The following is a 20,743-nucleotide window of genomic DNA, read 5'->3' on the forward strand; positions in this document are numbered from 1 at the left end:
AATTATTTCAAAACTTCGCCCCGCCCACTTCCGCCCCCACAAAGGGCGAAAATCTGTGGCATCCACAATTTCGACGATACGAGAAAACTAAAAACGCAGAATCGTAGAAGATGACTATATGTTCTAGAGTGCAAAATCTGAACCAGATCGTATAATTATTACAGCCAGAATAACGAAAACAATTTCACTCTTTCTCGCTCTGTCTCACTCTAACACACAGGTTTCATAGTCGGTTTTGTTAATTGCAAAATATGAGTTCAAGGATCTCAGAACCCATAAGAGCTAGAGCAACCAAATTTGGTATCCACACTCCTGTGATATCGGACCTTGACCGTTTCCTGTCCAAATTTCGCCTCACCCCCTTCCGCCCCCGCAAAGGACGAAAATCTGAGGCAACCACAAATCTCAGAGACTATTAAGGCTAGAGTAACCAAATTTGGTGCACACACTCCTTTAAGATGTCACTATAAAACGTATATCTCAGAATTTCGCCCCACCCCCATCCGCCCCCACAAAGGACGAAAATCTGTTGCATCCACAATATTGCAGATTTGAGAAAACTAAAAACGCAGAATCATAGATAATGACCATATCTATCAGATTGCTGAATCTGGATCAGATCAGATCATTTTTATAGCCAAAAGGTACAAATCAATTTGCAGTGGCTACGCAGCGCCCGACGTCACGCTCAGATTGATTTTCTGTCTCTCTCGCACGCACTCTTTGTCGTGTCGTTAAATATTAGCGGCGTCTGCCGGAGGAGAGCCATACTGACTTAGTATCGGGTATAACCTTAGAGTTGCGGTGTCGCAGCAACTCACAACGTTCCCCCTCGTTTTTATTGTTTTCGTTTTCCGTTGCTTCCCTTTTTTTCACTCCTCTTCTCTACTCTTCTCACCTCCTCAGTACTCAGCCCGGAATACCTCCTGCCGATCGGTGGACACCAACAGCCGGTACCGGACGCCACCGTCGTTGACCTGGCGCTTCACCCTCCTTGAGGTTGGCTTTATCCGCGCGAGGGAGCGCGTGACGACGGCCGGCCACTCCTCGCGGTGGACGGGCCGCCACCGTGCGGTCCTCTCTCGCATGGCTCAGGTGAGTGGCGTTCCGCTGCCTCGTCCTTCTCCGCTTCCGCCGTTGCTCCCGCGCCGTCACCCGCTTCGCCGTCGGTCGCCGCCTCGACTACGGGTACCGCCGCAGGGCCCTCCGCCGACAGTGATGCTGTCGCGTTCGCTGTACCCTCCGTCTCGCCCTCTTCGGCCGTGGGTGCTGCCGCTGGGCCTGTCGACCCCTGTGGCCGTGCCCGCCGCCTCGGGTCCCGCTCGTCACTGGCGCGTGGTGCCTCTTCCCACAGTCGCGCCTCCCCCGGCGCTTGCCCGGGCTGCTGAGGCGCGGGCCCCGAGGCCCACGATATGTGCAGCGTTTGCACGTGCCACAACATGCCGTCTCTTACCGCGGAGCGCACCTCCTGCGAGACGAACGGCCCAATGGCGGCTCCCTGTGGCCCGTGCCAGTGCTGCTGCTGCTGCTGATGCTGCTGCTGCTGACGCTGCTGCTGCGGCTGCTGCCGCAGCTGCTGATCCCCTTGGCCGCGCGCGTTGTCGTCCGGCGGCCGACTCTGGAGCGGCTCTTCCTCTGCCCCCGGTGACGGTGGGGCCTGCGGCCGTGGCTCCTCCTCGGACTCGACGTATTCAGGGGGTGGCTGCCAAAGCTCTTCCTCCTCCACCTCGGCTCGTCGTAGCCTCTCCTGCCACTCCTCTTCGGGCGACTGGACTCGGGCCGCCTTCGGCGCTGGTGGGCAATCCGCCTCCTCCTCATCGCTGGAGATCACCGCCAGCCCGCCTGCCGCGCCCTCCGCCCGCGTCGCCCTTGCCTTCTCCGCTTCCGTACGCAGACGCGCCCTCTCCTTTTGCTCCGCTGCGTTCATCTTGCTAATGCACCTCCATTGGTGCGCGACGTCTCGTTTGTGGCGCTCCGCCTCCGCTTCTTGCGCCTCCTTCTCGGCCTCCTGCGTGGCCTTCAGCCTCTTTGCCAGCGCCAGGGCGTCCTCCCACACACGCCGTTGCCTCCGCTCCTCCGTCGCCGCGGCCAGCGCGAACCGCCGGTGCCATTCCGCGAGGCGTCGTGCCTCAGCGGCCGCGTTGTCTTCCGTGGCGTCAGCCGGCGTTGCCTGCGGCTCCTTGACCGCGGTTTCGATCGGCGTTGGCTGCCGCTTCTCGACCTGTGGGTCTGTCGGTCGCTGATCCCTTTGCCGCGCCGTCGACCTCCCCCTTGTGCGTGCCGACGACTCCTCTTCCCTGGCCGTACGCGTCGACCGGGTGGACGCCCGCTTCGAGGCCCTCTCACTGGGCTCCTCCTTCCGCGTTGTGCGCCCCCTCCTTCCTCTCTCAGGCCGCTCCTCGCGCTTGCTGGTCCGGGGCTCCTCGCGCTTGGCGGTGTGGGGCTCCTCGCGCTTGCTGATGCGAGGCTCCTCGCGTCTGCTGGTCCGGTGCTCCTCGCGCCTACTGGTCCGGTGCTCTTCGCGCTCGCCGGCGTGGGGCTCCTCGCGCTTGCTGGTGCGGGGCTCCTTGCGTCTGCTGGTCCGGGGCTCCTCTCGTCGGCTGGTCGGGGGCTCCTCGCGCTTCGCCTCTTGTGCGCGTTTTCTCCGCGGTGCCGGCTCCCAGCTCACCAACTCCAGATCGCTTCCTGCATCGGTGTACCCCGGCGATACCACCGGGGACATCGTCGGTCCCGTGGATCCCGCGGTCGACACCAGCGGTGAGGCCAATAGCTGCAGCTCCGGGGACCTACTCCCCCTACCTACTCGTCGGGGCAACATATAAATATTGTTGCAGCGAGCCTACCGACCGCTGAGCCAGCCCAGCTGCATCAGACGGAGAAGAACGGTTCGTTACAACTGGCGCCCAACGTGGGGCACGAACCCACGACCCTGAGATTAAGAGTCTCATGCTCTACCGACTGAGCTAGCCGGGCTGGAATCCGCGTAGCGTAAGATAGACTTAAGATACCAATAAAGCATTTTAACATACCAGTACAAGACACAACCCGTGCCTTCTTACTTGTCGGGAGGGAGACAAGGTATGGGCCAAGCAACACCATCTATCCAACGCGACCGAAGGGTTTGCGGCAAAACTGGCCCCGAAATACGACGGTCCCTACACCATAGTGGATTTCGTGTCCCCGGTCATTTGTAAATTGAAGAAGGACAGCGAGAAACGGACGCGGACCGCCCATATAGGGGACCTGAAGCCACAACCCGGGGAAGGAACCCCTGAAACAGGCCCTGGAACCGAAGCGTAGACGACGCACAAGGAGGGGCAACGAGCAAGGCATACGGAGAGGAACCGGAGTATGCGGACGCGCTCGAGGCCTGGGAGATGAAGGCGGGAGGAGCCGTGACCGCGGCCCAGAAGGAGGACGGGGCGGATCCATACGAGCGCCTGACGCTGCCGGCGAGTGCGGAGCAAGTAACGCTGCGGAGACGGCCGTCCGAGACCCAAGAGGAGCTCATCGCGAGCCTGGCGGTCCCGGTGAAAAGCCGGTCGCCTAGCCGACCGCGGGCAGAGAGTGGGGAGAGGCCCACCCGGCCAGCACAGTCGGAGCAAGGGAGCGCGAGAAACCCACAGAGGGAGGAAGAAGGGAGAGCAGGGGAGGATCATCGACGGGGACTCGAAGAACAAACCACGAGACCGTCCAGTTCGAGTTTTGCCCACGTCGCCAAGCAGGTCAGGGAGTGGTCGTTTCGGTTCGACGGAACGGCGAAACCACTCGAGTTCCTGGAACAGATCGAGTGGTCAGCCGACATGTACGGGTTGGAGTTGAATTTAATTCCGCGAGCCATGCCTGAGCTGCTAAAGGGTCGGGCGCTCATGTGGTTTGTAGCCCACAACAGGCAGTGGCAGACATGGAACGCATTTGCGCGTAGCTTCCAAGCATACTTCCTGCCGAGGGGGTATTTTGAAAAATTACTCCAGGAGGTGAGGTTGAGGAAGCAAAGATGGGGAGAGCCATTCAAGGACTACATGGTGGAGATGCAGACCCTCATGCGGCCACTAAAATGCACGCCCGAAGAGCAGTTGGAGCTCATTAGAGACAACAGCATGCCAGATTTGAGGGTGTTCATCCGGCCACATAGGTGCAGAGACCTGGACCACATGATGACGCTGGCCGACGAGTTTGAGGCTCTGGAGAGGGATCGGCTGGAGTTCCAACGAGAGTGTCCGGCGAGCAAAGCAAAAGCAAATAATCCGTTCGCCCGTCCGACAGTAACGGAGATATGTCGCCGCTGCCAGGGCGAAACGGCAGCCAGCTCTGATTCGACAGGGGAAAAAAGGCCGGTCCCAACGCGGCGGGACGACCAAACGAACACGAACATAGAGGCGGGGTTCGTGAAAAACCCAGCCCAGGCGTGTCGACGATGCGGGAGTGACCGCCATTGGGCACAAGCATGCAATGGCCGACCTATAACATTCTGCTGGAGGTGCGGCAAGGTAGGGGCCCCGACATGGCAGTGCTGCCCGAAAGCGGGAAACGCCCCGCGACCCAAGCCGCGGAGGGCCGTGCCAGGGTCGCAAGACGAAGCCCCCCAAAGCTCGTAGGAGAACTCATGGAGGAGGATGTCCAGCTGTCGGCGGTGGTGAGGATCGCGGGCAGCAATTGGAAAGCAACGGTCGATACCGGGGCGACAAGCAGTTTTATCAGCTGCGAGGCGGCGAGTAGACTGGGGGAAGAGAGGCGACAGAAAGAAACGAGGAAGCTGGTGCGGCTGGCTGACGGACGCAGCCGGGAAATCAATTCCCAGATCGAGGTGGAGTTGGCCTTCGGGGACAAGATCGTTACAATCCCGTTTCTCGTGATGCCCGGAGTAATAGATGAGCTGGTCCTGGGATGGGATTTCCTCGCCGCGGTCGGAGCAGAGGTGACCTGTGCGGGACACAGGGTTGTGATCCCTGCGAGAGGCCACCGCCAGGGGCGGTTGGAGGAGAAGTTGTCAGTGGCGGTGGTAGCGAACACGGAAGGGTCTGTCGGGCCCGCATCCGACGGAACGCGAGCGGAGGAGGGATCGGTGGAAGACTTCCTGGCAAAGGAGTTGGAAGAGTTCCGAGAACTGAAGGGAGTGTCGAACATAGCTACACACACGATCACGATGAGTGATGCCCAGCCGGTCAAGCAGCGTTACTATCCCAAAAATCCCAAGATGCAAGCCGAAATCAACCAACAGGTTGACGAACTGCTGGCAAGAGGGTGCATTGAGCCATCGAAGAGTCCGTACAGTTCACCCATCGTGATGGTCAAAAAGAAGACGGGAAAGTGGAGATTATGCGTGGACTTCAGACAGATAAACGCAAAGTCCATCAAGGATGCATACCCCATGCCAAGGATAGACTATATTTTGGACCAGCTCAGGGAGGCACGGTTCATTAGTAGCTTAGACTTAAAGGACGGATATTGGCAGATACCACTGGAGGTAGGCAGTAGAAAATTCACCGCGTTCACGGTGCCCGGCAAAGGGCTGTTCCAGTGGAAGGTGATGCCATTCGGACTCCACTCAGCCTCGGCTACGTTCCAGAGGGCATTGGATCAGGTGATAGGCCCCGAGATGATGCCACACGCGTTTGCGTACCAAGACGACATCATTGTCATCGGCCGTACCGAGGAGGAGCACAAGCGCAACCTCGAAGAAGTTTTTCGGCGGTTGAAGAACGCAAACTTGCGCCTAAATGTGGACAAGTGTCAATTTTTTAGGAAGGAGCTACGATACTTGGGGCATTTGGTAACGGGAGACGGAATCTGCACCGATCCCGAGAAAGTGGCGGCCATTAAGGAGTTGCAGCCGCCAGCAAGTGTCAAAGAGCTACGACAATACTTGGGCGTGGCCTCCTGGTACAGGCGGTTCGTAAAGGGATTCACCACGTTGGTGCAGCCCCTCAGCACTTTGCTGAAGAAGAAGGCCAAGTGGGAATGGTCAACGGAGCAGCAACAAGCGTTCGAGGACGTAAAAAGTCGGCTGACAGCAGACCCAGTGTTGGCATGCCCAGATTTCTCAAAGAAATTCGTGCTCCAGACGGACGCCAGCGACTACGGACTGGGGGCGATCCTGACGCAAGAGACGGAGAAGGGCGAAAGGGTCATCTCATACGCCAGTAGGACCCTGAACAGCGCGGAAAAGAACTATTCGGCGACCGAAAAGGAGTGTCTGGCCATTGTATGGGCTATAAGAAAGCTAAAGCCCTATCTGGAGGGATACCATTTCAAGGTGGTCACAGACCACATGGCGTTGAAATGGTTGAACAGCATCGAGAGCCCAACAGGGAGGATCGCCAGGTGGGCGCTGGAGCTACAACAATACGACTTCGAAGTGGCATACAGGAAAGGGCAGCTGAACGTAGTGGCGGACGCACTGTCCCGACAGCCATTGGCGGAGCGATGCCTGAGAACCACCGAGGAGGATGCAGAGAAGGGACACGAACCGGAGGCAGAGTGCGGATGGATTAAAAAGGTTAAAGAGAGGATGAAGACGGAACCGAGGAAATATCCGGATTACGTCGAGGAAGCAGGCCGGGTATACCGGCACATCCCGTACCGAGCGGGAGAAGAGGAAATAGCATCATGGAAGTTATGCGTTCCAAAGGGTCTAAGAGAGAGAGTCATAAGAGAGAATCACGACTCGCCGGAGGCGGGGCACGCGGGCGGCAGAAGGACGATGGCCAGAGTAGCCGCCCGGTACAACTGGCCGGGGATGCATCGAGATGTGAGGACATACGTGAGGAGGTGTGAAATCTGCCTACGCTACAAACCAAGTCAACCGGAAAAATGCTGACACGAGTGCCAGACGAGCCGTGGGCAACGGTGTGCCCGCTGCCCAGGTCAAAGCATGGGAATGCCATGTTATTGGTGATGGTGGATCGGTTCTCGAAATGGACCGAGTTGGTCCCCATGAGAAAGGCCACGGCGGAAGCACTAACGAAAGCGTTCCGAGAGCGCATCGTGTCCCGGTTTGGCGTGCCGAAGGTGGTGATCACAGATAATGGCGTCCAGTTCACCAGTAGAGCGTTTAAGAGGTTTTTGGAGCAGATGGGCGTACGGCATCAGTTCACGGCCCCGTACACGCCGCAGGAGAACCCGACGGAGCGAACTAACCGGACGGTGAAAACTATGACAGTTCACCGAAGGGAACCAGAGGAACTGGGATGAGAAATGGCCAGAGATAATGCTGGCCGTAAATTCAGGGGTGTCCGAATCCACCGGGTACGCGCCGGCGTTTGTGGTACAAGGGAGAGAGCCGAGGCTACCAAAGGCTCTATACGATGACGAAGCGCTGGGCACAGGACAGGGCACGCTCAATCCGGACGAGAACGCTGCCAAGTTGAGAGAGGTATTTCAACTGGTGAGGCGGAATCTCGAAAGAGCGGCGCAGGACCAGGCGAGGTATTATAACCTGAGGAGGAGAGCGTGGAAACCCACGATTGGAGACAAGGTATGGGCCAAGCAACACCATCTATCCAACGCGGCCGAAGGGTTTGCGGCAAAACTGGCCCCGAAATACGACGGTCCCTACACCATAGTGGATTTCGTGTCCCCGGTCATTTGTAAATTGAAGAAGGACAGCGAGAAACGGATGCGGACCGCCCATATAGGGGACCTGAAGCCACAACCCGGGGAAGGAACCCCTGAAACAGGCCCTGGAACCGAAGCGTAGACGACGCACAAGGAGGGGCAACGAGCAAGGCATACGGAGAGGGATGGACGAGCACGAAAGACAGAAACTAGCGGCAGGGGCGGAGAGGAGAGTCCCAACTGGATGCCACGCAGGACAAGGTCGTACAGGATGAGCCTACAACTAAGGTTCGGTAAAACTCAGAACCACGCGTGTCACGCAGGACAGGAATCGCTCACAAGGGAGGAGCGGGCGGCCCAACTAGATGCCACGCAGGACAAGGCCATACAGGATACTCTTACAACTAAGGTTCAGTAAAACTAAGCTGCAGACGGCGGCCGGCGGACCAATGAAGCTGGACCTACAAGAAAAAAAAGGAGGATTAGCTCGTCAGCCAATAGGAACGGAGCAAAGGCAAAAAGGGTAGAAGATACCCGGGTTGCCACTAGCCCAGGGGGGGGGCGCGTTGCGTGGTGTGCCGACGGACGAGGGGGCACCCGAGAAGGGGTTCCGAGATGAGCAGAAGTCCGGGTCCGGGTCCAGGACATCGAAGCCAGCTGCTAACGTCGGGGATGGCGGGACAAAAGCGGATGCCGCCCGTGCGCGGTCTACCGGCTGGGGAATCGGATGATCCCTGGGTCCGAGGCGCTGCACGGGGGTGACATCCGCGTCTAAGCCGATCCAGAGACGGGCGGAGCTGGCCACGGGGGGCGGGCCGATGTTGGCAGCACGGGCGAAAGGTCGGAGGACCTGTTGATCACGGGCTGGAAGATCGGTCAGCACCCTGGATCGGAACCCAAGGACGGGCTGAAAGAAAAGGCAAGGTGAGATGAGGAACCCAAGAACTCGGGAAGCTTACCAGATTCAAGGCGAAGCCAAACAACACGTCGCCAGACCTGGAAGTAGAAAGGGCCAAATAAAAAAAAATATAAAAAAAAAGGAGGAAGAAGTGGGAACCGAAGGAAGGCTTACAAAACCAGGGGGCACCCTAGGGTTAACGCGGCGAGAGGCGCGGATAACTTTCAAAACGGGAGCGAGCGAGAGAGCCAGCTGGAAGGCAAGAGAGAGCCGTCCCACGGGCCCATGTAAGGCACCGTTACAGGGAACGGTGAGCACCGGCACGAGCCCTTATAAAGGAGGACCACGTGGAAGGAAAAAAAGTGTAAGATGCAGCATCATTTAATAAGATACTTGACGGAGCAGCGAAAATAGATTCGCCGCGGGTATCCGGCCATGGGTGACATGCAAAGGGCGAGCAGGAGTAGGTCCCCGGAGCTGCAGCTATTGGCCTCACCGCTGGTGTCGACCGCGGGATCCACGGGACCGACGATGTCCCCGGTGGTATCGCCGGGGTACACCGATGCAGGAAGCGATCTGGAGTTGGTGAGCTGGGAGCCGGCACCGCGGAGAAAACGCGCACAAGAGGCGAAGCGCGAGGAGCCCCCGACCAGCCGACGAGAGGAGCCCCGGACCAGCAGACGCAAGGAGCCCCGCACCAGCAAGCGCGAGGAGCCCCACGCCGGCGAGCGCGAAGAGCACCGGACCAGTAGGCGCGAGGAGCACCGGACCAGCAGACGCGAGGAGCCTCGCATCAGCAAGCGCGAGGAGCCCCACACCGGCAAGCGCGAGGAGCCCCGGACCAGCAAGCGCGAGGAGCGGCCTGAGAGAGGAAGGAGGGGGCATCATAAGACTTCATAAAATACGATCCTAATAACAATTATTATACGCCAAATGGCGCTACAATTCCAAAAACCAATTTGGTATCCAGCTCGGTACCCAGCTCTCACAAAGTTCTGCCCCCCACACCAAACTCCCACCCTTGACGGGAGATTGTTATACCCGATACTCAAAATGAGTATTGGGGTATATTAGATTTGTGGTAAAAGTGTATGTGTGTAACGTCCAGAAGGAATCGTTTCCGACCCCATAAGGTATATATATTCTTGATCAGCATCAATAGCCGAGTCGATTGAGCCATGTCTGTCTGTCCGTCCGTCCGTCTGTCCGTCTGTCCGTCCCCTTCAGCGCCTAATGCTCAAAGACTATAAGAGCTAGAGCAACGATGTTTTGGATCCAGACTTCTGTGATATGTCACTGCTCCAAAATTATTTCAAAACTTCGCCCCGCCCACTTCCGCCCCCACAAAGGGCGAAAATCTGTGGCATCCACAATTTCGACGATACGAGAAAACTAAAAACGCAGAATCGTAGAAGATGACTATATGTTCTAGAGTGCAAAATCTGAACCAGATCGTATAATTATTACAGCCAGAATCACGAAAACAATTTCACTCTTTCTCGCTCTGTCTCACTCTAACACACAGGTTTCATAGTCGGTTTTGTTAATTGCCAAATATGAGTTCAAGGATCTCAGAACCCATAAGAGCTAGAGCAACCAAATTTGGTATCCACACTCCTGTGATATCGGACCTTGACCGTTTTGTGTCAAAATTTCGCCACACCCCCTTCCGCCACGGCAAAGGATGAAAATCTGAGGCAACCACAAATTTCAGAGACTATTAAGGCTAGAGTAACCAAATTTGGTACACACACTCCTTTAAGATGTCACTATAAAACGTTTATCTCAGAATTTCGCCTCACCCCCATCCGCCCCCACAAAGGACGAAAATCCGTTGCATCCAAAATATTGCAGATTCGAGAAAACTAAAAACGCAGAATCATAGAGAATGACTATATCTATCCGGTTGCTGAATCTGGATCAGATCAGATTATTTTTATAGCCAAAAGGAACAAATCAATTTGCAGTGGCTACGCAGCGCCCGACGTCACGCTCAGATTGATTTTCTGTCTCTCTCGCACGCACTCTTTGTCGTGTCGTTAAATATTAGCGGCGTCTGCCGGAGGAGAGCCATACTGACTTAGTATCGGGTATAACTGTAGAGTTGCGGTGTCCGCAGCAACTCACAACGTTCTCCCTCGTTTAGTTTATTTTGTTGAATTCTTTGCACACACGTCGCGGTCAATTTGGAAATTTAGCTGCAGCACATATGCATGTACATACATGTAGGTATAATAGATTTTGGTTATTGATCTATTCTCCACTGTGTCACTGTCACTTTTGTCTTCCACTTTTAATTAATACGTTTAACACGCACTCCTTTTTTTTCGTCGTCGTAAAATACAAGTTTGCAGTCACACAAGTTTTTCGGTCTCTTTATTTTAGAAAAAATATTCTAAATTTTCATGGCGCCCCCGGGTGGACGTGCAAATTAAACGTATTAATTGTGACACAGTGGAGAATAGATCAATAACCAAAATCTATTATACCTACATGTATGTACATGCATATGTGCTGCAGCTAAATTTCCAAATTGACCGCGACGTGTGTGCAAAGAATTCAACAAAATGAACTAAACGAGGGAGAACGTTGTGAGTTGCTGCGGACACCGCAACTCTACAGTTATACCCGATACTAAGTCAGTATGGCTCTCCTCCGGCAGACGCCGCTAATATTTAACGACACGACAAAGAGTGCGTGCGAGAGAGACAGAAAATCAATCTGAGCGTGACGTCGGGCGCTGCGTAGCCACTGCAAATTGATTTGTTCCTTTTGGCTATAAAAATGATCTGATCTGATCCAGATTCAGCAATCTAATAGATATGGTCATTATCTATGATTCTGCGTTTTTAGTTTTCTCAAATCTGCAATATTGTGGATGCAACAGATTTTCGTCCTTTGTGGGGGCGGATGGGGGTGGGGCGAAATTCTGAGATATACGTTTTATAGTGACATCTTAAAGGAGTGTGTGTACCAAATTTGGTTACTCTAGCCTTAATAGTCTCTGAGATTTGTGGTTGCCTCAGATTTTCGTCCTTTGCGGGGGCGGAAGTGGGCGGGGCAAAGTTTTGAAATATTTTTGGAGCAGTGACATATCACAGAAGTCTGGATCCAAAACATCGTTGCTCTAGCTCTTATAGTCTTTGAGCATTAGGCGCTGAAGGGGACGGACAGACGGACAGACGGACGGACGGGCAGACATACAGGGCTCAATCGACTCGGCTATTGATGCTGATCAAGAATATATATACTTTATAGGGTCGGAAACGATTCCTTCTGGACGTTACACACATCCACTTTTACCACAAATCTAATATACCCCAATACTCATTTTGAGTATCGGGTATAACGAGGGGGAACGTTGTGAGTTGCTGCGGACACCGCAACTCTACAGTTATACCCGATACTAAGTCAGTATGGCTCTCCTCCGGCAGACGCCGCTAATATTAAACGACACGACAAAGAATGCGTGCGAGAGAGACAGAAAATCAATCTGAGCGTGACGTCGGGCGCTGCGTAGCCACTGCAAATTGATTTGTTCCTTTTGGCTATAAAAATAATCTGATCTGATCCAGATTCAGCAACCGGATAGATATAGTCATTCTCTATGATTCTGCGTTTTTAGTTTTCTCGAATCTGCAATATTTTGGATGCAACAGATTTTCGTCCTTTGTGGGGGCGGATGGGGGTGAGGCGAAATTCTGAGATATACGTTTTATAGTGACATCTTAAAGGAGTGTGTGTACCAAATTTGGTTACTCTAGCCTTAATAGTCTCTGAGATTTGTGGTTGCCTCAGATTTTCATCCTTTGCCGTGGCGGAAGGGGGTGTGGCGAAATTTTGACACAAAACGGTCAAGGTCCGATATCACAGGAGTGTGGATACCAAATTTGGTTGCTCTAGCTCTTATGGGCTCTGAGATCCTTGAACTCATATTTGGCAATTAACAAAACCGACTATGAAACCTGTGTGTTAGAGTGAGACAGAGCGAGAAAGAGTGAAATTGTTTTCGTGATTCTGGCTGTAATAATTATACGATCTGGTTCAGATTTTGCACTCTAGAACATATAGTCATCTTCTACGATTCTGCGTTTTTAGTTTTCTCGTATCGTCGAAATTGTGGATGCCACAGATTTTCGCCCTTTGTGGGGGCGGAAGTGGGCGGGGCGAAGTTTTGAAATAATTTTGGAGCAGTGACATATCACAGAAATCTGGATCCAAAACATCGTTGCTCCAGCTCTTATAGTCTTTTAGCATTGGGCGCTGAAGGGGACGGACAGACGGACGGACGGACAGACGGACAGACAGACATGGCTCAATCGACTCGGCTATTGATGCTGATCAAGAATATATACATATACTTTATGGGGTCGGAAACGATGCCTTCTGGACGTTACACACATCCACTTTTACCACAAATCTAATACACTCCAATACTCATTTTGAGTATCGGGTATAACAATCTCCCGTCAAGGGTGGGAGTTTGGTGTGGGGGGCAGAACTTTGTGAGAGCTGGGTACCGAGCTGGATACCAAATTGGTTTTTGGAATTGTAGCGCCATTTGGCGTATAATAATTGTTATTAGGATCGTATTTTATGAAGTCTAGTGTAAGTTAGGCTAGGGCAAAGCAGGAGCGCAATATAATCTCGCTCTCTCGCTCTTGGTGAATTCGCCCCGCTTAGCAACCGTAGGTAAGATAGGCGCAGAAGAAATTGTTTGAATATATGAGGAGAAGTCGAGAAAAATCTATGAAAACGAACGCACGCACTCCTTTTTTTTCGTCGTCGTAAAATACAAGTTTGCAGTCACACAAGTTTTTCGGTCTCTTTATTTTAGAAAAAATATTCTAAATTTTCATGGCGCCCCCGGGTGGACGTGCAAATTAAACGTATTAATTAAAAGTGGAAGACAAAAGTGACAGTGACACAGTGGAGAATAGATCAATAACCAAAATCTATTATACCTACATGTATGTACATGCATATGTGCTGCAGCTAAATTTCCAAATTGACCGCGACGTGTGTGCAAAGAATTCAACAAAATAAACTAAACGAGGGAGAACGTTGTGAGTTGCTGCGGACACCGCAACTCTACAGTTATACCCGATACTAAGTCAGTATGGCTCTCCTCCGGCAGACGCCGCTAATATTTAACGACACGACAAAGAGTGCGTGCGAGAGAGACAGAAAATCAATCTGAGCGTGACGTCGGGCGCTGCGTAGCCACTGCAAATTGATTTGTACCTTTTGGCTATAAAAATGATCTGATCTGATCCAGATTCAGCAATCTGATAGATATGGTCATTATCTATGATTCTGCGTTTTTAGTTTTCTCAAATCTGCAATATTGTGGATGCAACAGATTTTCGTCCTTTGTGGGGGCGGATGGGAGTGGGGCGAAATTCTGAGATATACGTTTTATAGTGACATCTTAAAGGAGTGTGTGTACCAAATTTGGTTACTCTAGCCTTAATAGTCTCTGAGATTTGTGGTTGCCTCAGATTTTCGTCCTTTGCGGGGGCGGAAGTGGGCGGGGCAAAGTTTTGAAATATTTTTGGAGCAGTGACATATCACAGAAGTCTGGATCCAAAACATCGTTGCTCTAGCTCTTATAGTCTTTGAGCATTAGGCGCTGAAGGGGACGGACAGACGGACAGACGGACGGACGGACAGACAGACAGGGCTCAATCGACTCGGCTATTGATGCTGATCAAGAATATATATACTTTATAGGGTCGGAAACGATTCCTTCTGGACGTTACACACATCCACTTTTACCACAAATCTAATATACCCCAATACTCATTTTGAGTATCGGGTATAACGAGGGGGAACGTTGTGAGTTGCTGCGGACACCGCAACTCTACAGTTATACCCGATACTAAGTCAGTATGGCTCTCCTCCGGCAGACGCCGCTAATATTAAACGACACGACAAAGAATGCGTGCGAGAGAGACAGAAAATCAATCTGAGCGTGACGTCGGGCGCTGCGTAGCCACTGCAAATTGATTTGTTCCTTTTGGCTATAAAAATAATCTGATCTGATCCAGATTCAGCAACCGGATAGATATAGTCATTCTCTATGATTCTGCGTTTTTAGTTTTCTCGAATCTGCAATATTTTGGATGCAACGGATTTTCGTCCTTTGTGGGGGCGGATGGGGGTGAGGCGAAATTCTGAGATAAACGTTTTATAGTGACATCTTAAAGGAGTGTGTGTACCAAATTTGGTTACTCTAGCCTTAATAGTCTCTGAAATTTGTGGTTGCCTCAGATTTTCATCCTTTGCCGTGGCGGAAGGGGGTGTGGCGAAATTTTGACACAAAACGGTCAAGGTCCGATATCACAGGAGTGTGGATACCAAATTTGGTTGCTCTAGCTCTTATGGGTTCTGAGATCCTTGAACTCATATTTGGCAATTAACAAAACCGACTATGAAACCTGTGTGTTAGAGTGAGACAGAGCGAGAAAGAGTGAAATTGTTTTCGTGATTCTGGCTGTAATAATTATACGATCTGGTTCAGATTTTGCACTCTAGAACATATAGTCATCTTCTACGATTCTGCGTTTTTAGTTTTCTCGTATCGTCGAAATTGTGGATGCCACAGATTTTCGCCCTTTGTGGGGGCGGAAGTGGGCGGGGCGAAGTTTTGAAATAATTTTGGAGCAGTGACATATCACAGAAATCTGGATCCAAAACATCGTTGCTCCAGCTCTTATAGTCTTTTAGCATTGGGCGCTGAAGGGGACGGACAGACGGACGGACGGACAGACGGACAGACAGACATGGCTCAATCGACTCGGCTATTGATGCTGATCAAGAATATATACATATACTTTATGGGGTCGGAAACGATGCCTTCTGGACGTTACACACATCCACTTTTACCACAAATCTAATACACTCCAATACTCATTTTGAGTATCGGGTATAACAATCTCCCGTCAAGGGTGGGAGTTTGGTGTGGGGGGCAGAACTTTGTGAGAGCTGGGTACCGAGCTGGATACCAAATTGGTTTTTGGAATTGTAGCGCCATTTGGCGTATAATAATTGTTATTAGGATCGTATTTTATGAAGTCTAGTGTAAGTTAGGCTAGGGCAAAGCAGGAGCGCAATATAATCTCGCTCTCTCGCTCTTGGTGAATTCGCCCCGCTTAGCAACCGTAGGTAAGATAGGCGCAGAAGAAATTGTTTGAATATATGAGGAGAAGTCGAGAAAAATCTATGAAAACGAACGCACGCACTCCTTTTTTTTCGTCGTCGTAAAATACAAGTTTGCAGTCACACAAGTTTTTCGGTCTCTTTATTTTAGAAAAAATATTCTAAATTTTCATGGCGCCCCCGGGTGGACGTGCAAATTAAACGTATTAATTAAAAGTGGAAGACAAAAGTGACAGTGACACAGTGGAGAATAGATCAATAACCAAAATCAATTATACCTACATGTATGTACATGCATATGTGCTGCAGCTAAATTTCCAAATTGACCGCGACGTGTGTGCAAAGAATTCAACAAAATAAACTAAACGAGGGAGAACGTTGTGAGTTGCTGCGGACACCGCAACTCTACAGTTATACCCGATACTAAGTCAGTATGGCTCTCCTCCGGCAGACGCCGCTAATATTTAACGACACGACAAAGAGTGCGTGCGAGAGAGACAGAAAATCAATCTGAGCGTGACGTCGGGCGCTGCGTAGCCACTGCAAATTGATTTGTTCCTTTTGGCTATAAAAATGATCTGATCTGATCCAGATTCAGCAATCTAATAGATATGGTCATTATCTATGATTCTGCGTTTTTAGTTTTCTCAAATCTGCAATATTGTGGATGCAACAGATTTTCGTCCTTTGTGGGGGCGGATGGGAGTGGGGCGAAATTCTGAGATATACGTTTTATAGTGACATCTTAAAGGAGTGTGTGTACCAAATTTGGTTACTCTAGCCTTAATAGTCTCTGAGATTTGTGGTTGCCTCAGATTTTCGTCCTTTGCGGGGGCGGAAGTGGGCGGGGCAAAGTTTTGAAATATTTTTGGAGCAGTGACATATCACAGAAGTCTGGATCCAAAACATCGTTGCTCTAGCTCTTATAGTCTTTGAGCATTAGGCGCTGAAGGGGACGGACAGACGGACAGACGGACGGACGGACAGACAGACAGGGCTCAATCGACTCGGCTATTGATGCTGATCAAGAATATATATACTTTATAGGGTCGGAAACGATTCCTTCTGGACGTTACACACATCCACTTTTACCACAAATCTAATATACCCCAATACTCATTTTGAGTATCGGGTATAACGAGGGGGAACGTTGTGAGTTGCTGCGGACACCGCAACTCTACAGTTATACCCGATACTAAGTCAGTATGGCTCTCCTCCGGCAGACGCCGCTAATATTAAACGACACGACAAAGAATGCGTGCGAGAGAGACAGAAAATCAATCTGAGCGTGACGTCGGGCGCTGCGTAGCCACTGCAAATTGATTTGTTCCTTTTGGCTATAAAAATAATCTGATCTGATCCAGATTCAGCAACCGGATAGATATAGTCATTCTCTATGATTCTGCGTTTTTAGTTTTCTCGAATCTGCAATATTTTGGATGCAACAGATTTTCGTCCTTTGTGGGGGCGGATGGGGGTGAGGCGAAATTCTGAGATATACGTTTTATAGTGACATCTTAAAGGAGTGTGTGTACCAAATTTGGTTACTCTAGCCTTAATAGTCTCTGAGATTTGTGGTTGCCTCAGATTTTCATCCTTTGCCGTGGCGGAAGGGGGTGTGGCGAAATTTTGACACAAAACGGTCAAGGTCCGATATCACAGGAGTGTGGATACCAAATTTGGTTGCTCTAGCTCTTATGGGTTCTGAGATCCTTGAACTCATATTTGGCAATTAACAAAACCGACTATGAAACCTGTGTGTTAGAGTGAGACAGAGCGAGAAAGAGTGAAATTGTTTTCGTGATTCTGGCTGTAATAATTATACGATCTGGTTCAGATTTTGCACTCTAGAACATATAGTCATCTTCTACGATTCTGCGTTTTTAGTTTTCTCGTATCGTCGAAATTGTGGATGCCACAGATTTTCGCCCTTTGTGGGGGCGGAAGTGGGCGGGGCGAAGTTTTGAAATAATTTTGGAGCAGTGACATATCACAGAAATCTGGATCCAAAACATCGTTGCTCCAGCTCTTATAGTCTTTTAGCATTGGGCGCTGAAGGGGACGGACAGACGGACGGACGGACAGACGGACAGACAGACATGGCTCAATCGACTCGGCTATTGATGCTGATCAAGAATATATACATATACTTTATGGGGTCGGAAACGATGCCTTCTGGACGTTACACACATCCACTTTTACCACAAATCTAATACACTCCAATACTCATTTTGAGTATCGGGTATAACAATCTCCCGTCAAGGGTGGGAGTTTGGTGTGGGGGGCAGAACTTTGTGAGAGCTGGGTACCGAGCTGGATACCAAATTGGTTTTTGGAATTGTAGCGCCATTTGGCGTATAATAATTGTTATTAGGATCGTATTTTATGAAGTCTAGTGTAAGTTAGGCTAGGGCAAAGCAGGAGCGCAATATAATCTCGCTCTCTCGCTCTTGGTGAATTCGCCCCGCTTAGCAACCGTAGGTAAGATAGGCGCAGAAGAAATTGTTTGAATATATGAGGAGAAGTCGAGAAAAATCTATGAAAACGAACGCACGCACTCCTTTTTTTTCGTCGTCGTAAAATACAAGTTTGCAGTCACACAAGTTTTTCGGTCTCTTTATTTTAGAAAAAATATTCTAAATTTTCATGGCGCCCCCGGGTGGACGTGCAAATTAAACGTATTAATTAAAAGTGGAAGACAAAAGTGACAGTGACACAGTGGAGAATAGATCAATAACCAAAATCTATTATACCTACATGTATGTACATGCATATGTGCTGCAGCTAAATTTCCAAATTGACCGCGACGTGTGTGCAAAGAATTCAACAAAATAAACTAAACGAGGGAGAACGTTGTGAGTTGCTGCGGACACCGCAACTCTACAGTTATACCCGATACTAAGTCAGTATGGCTCTCCTCCGGCAGACGCCGCTAATATTTAACGACACGACAAAGAGTGCGTGCGAGAGAGACAGAAAATCAATCTGAGCGTGACGTCGGGCGCTGCGTAGCCACTGCAAATTGATTTGTACCTTTTGGCTATAAAAATGATCTGATCTGATCCAGATTCAGCAATCTGATAGATATGGTCATTATCTATGATTCTGCGTTTTTAGTTTTCTCAAATCTGCAATATTGTGGATGCAACAGATTTTCGTCCTTTGTGGGGGCGGATGGGAGTGGGGCGAAATTCTGAGATATACGTTTTATAGTGACATCTTAAAGGAGTGTGTGTACCAAATTTGGTTACTCTAGCCTTAATAGTCTCTGAGATTTGTGGTTGCCTCAGATTTTCGTCCTTTGCGGGGGCGGAAGTGGGCGGGGCAAAGTTTTGAAATATTTTTGGAGCAGTGACATATCACAGAAGTCTGGATCCAAAACATCGTTGCTCTAGCTCTTATAGTCTTTGAGCATTAGGCGCTGAAGGGGACGGACAGACGGACAGACGGACGGACGGACAGACAGACAGGGCTCAATCGACTCGGCTATTGATGCTGATCAAGAATATATATACTTTATAGGGTCGGAAACGATTCCTTCTGGACGTTACACACATCCACTTTTACCACAAATCTAATATACCCCAATACTCATTTTGAGTATCGGGTATAACGAGGGGGAACGTTGTGAGTTGCTGCGGACACCGCAACTCTACAGTTATACCCGATACTAAGTCAGTATGGCTCTCCTCCGGCAGACGCCGCTAATATTAAACGACACGACAAAGAATGCGTGCGAGAGAGACAGAAAATCAATCTGAGCGTGACGTCGGGCGCTGCGTAGCCACTGCAAATTGATTTGTTCCTTTTGGCTATAAAAATAATCTGATCTGATCCAGATTCAGCAACCGGATAGATATAGTCATTCTCTATGATTCTGCGTTTTTAGTTTTCTCGAATCTGCAATATTTTGGATGCAACAGATTTTCGTCCTTTGTGGGGGCGGATGGGGGTGAGGCGAAATTCTGAGATATACGTTTTATAGTGACATCTTAAAGGAGTGTGTGTACCAAATTTGGTTACTCTAGCCTTAATAGTCTCTGAGATTTGTGGTTGCCTCAGATTTTCATCCTTTGCCGTGGCGGAAGGGGGTGTGGCGAAATTTTGACACAAAACGGTCAAGGTCCGATATCACAGGAGTGTGGATACCAAATTTGGTTGCTCTAGCTCTTATGGGTTCTGAGATCCTTGAACTCATATTTGGCAATTAACAAAACCGACTATGAAACCTGTGTGTTAGAGTGAGACAGAGCGAGAAAGAGTGAAATTGTTTTCGTGATTCTGGCTGTAATAATTATACGATCTGGTTCAGATTTTGCACTCTAGAACATATAGTCATCTTCTACGATTCTGCGTTTTTAGTTTTCTCGTATCGTCGAAATTGTGGATGCCACAGATTTTCGCCCTTTGTGGGGGCGGAAGTGGGCGGGGCGAAGTTTTGAAATAATTTTGGAGCAGTGACATATCACAGAAATCTGGATCCAAAACATCGTTGCTCCAGCTCTTATAGTCTTTTAGCATTGGGCGCTGAAGGGGACGGACAGACGGACGGACGGACAGACGGACAGACAGACATGGCTCAATCGACTCGGCTATTGATGCTGATCAAGAATATATACATATACTTTATGGGGTCGGAAACGATGCCTTCTGGACGTTACACACATCCACTTTTACCACAAATCTAATACACTCCAATACTCATTTTGAGTATCGGGTATAACAATCTCCCGTCAAGGGTGGGAGTTTGGTGTGGGGGGCAGAACTTTGTGAGAGCTGGGTACCGAGCTGGATACCAAATTGGTTTTTGGAATTGTAGCGCCATTTGGCGTATAATAATTGTTATTAGGATCGTATTTTATGAAGTCTAGTGTAAGTTAGGCTAGGGCAAAGCAGGAGCGCAATATAATCTCGCTCTCTCGCTCTTGGTGAATTCGCCCCGCTTAGCAACCGTAGGTAAGATAGGCGCAGAAGAAATTGTTTGAATATATGAGGAGAAGTCGAGAAAAATCTATGAAAACGAACGCACGCACTCCTTTTTTTTCGTCGTCGTAAAATACAAGTTTGCAGTCACACAAGTTTTTCGGTCTCTTTATTTTAGAAAAAATATTCTAAATTTTCATGGCG

At 50.2% G+C, this 20,743-nt stretch overlaps 1 non-coding gene across 1 annotated transcript; it reads right to left on the reverse strand.

Annotated features, from left to right (window-relative positions):
* Positions 1-2,900: 2,900 nt before the first annotated feature.
* Positions 2,901-2,973, reverse strand: Trnak-cuu. The gene has a single exon. It is a non-coding gene; the product is annotated as a tRNA-Lys (tRNA).
* Between the last annotated feature and the right edge of the window lie 17,770 nt (positions 2,974-20,743).

The sequence above is a fragment of the Drosophila persimilis genome, unplaced genomic scaffold, assembly GCF_003286085.1.
Source record: "Drosophila persimilis strain 14011-0111.01,24,50 unplaced genomic scaffold, DperRS2 tig00001603-arrow-arrow-pilon, whole genome shotgun sequence".
Lineage (NCBI taxonomy): Eukaryota > Metazoa > Arthropoda > Insecta > Diptera > Drosophilidae > Drosophila > Drosophila persimilis.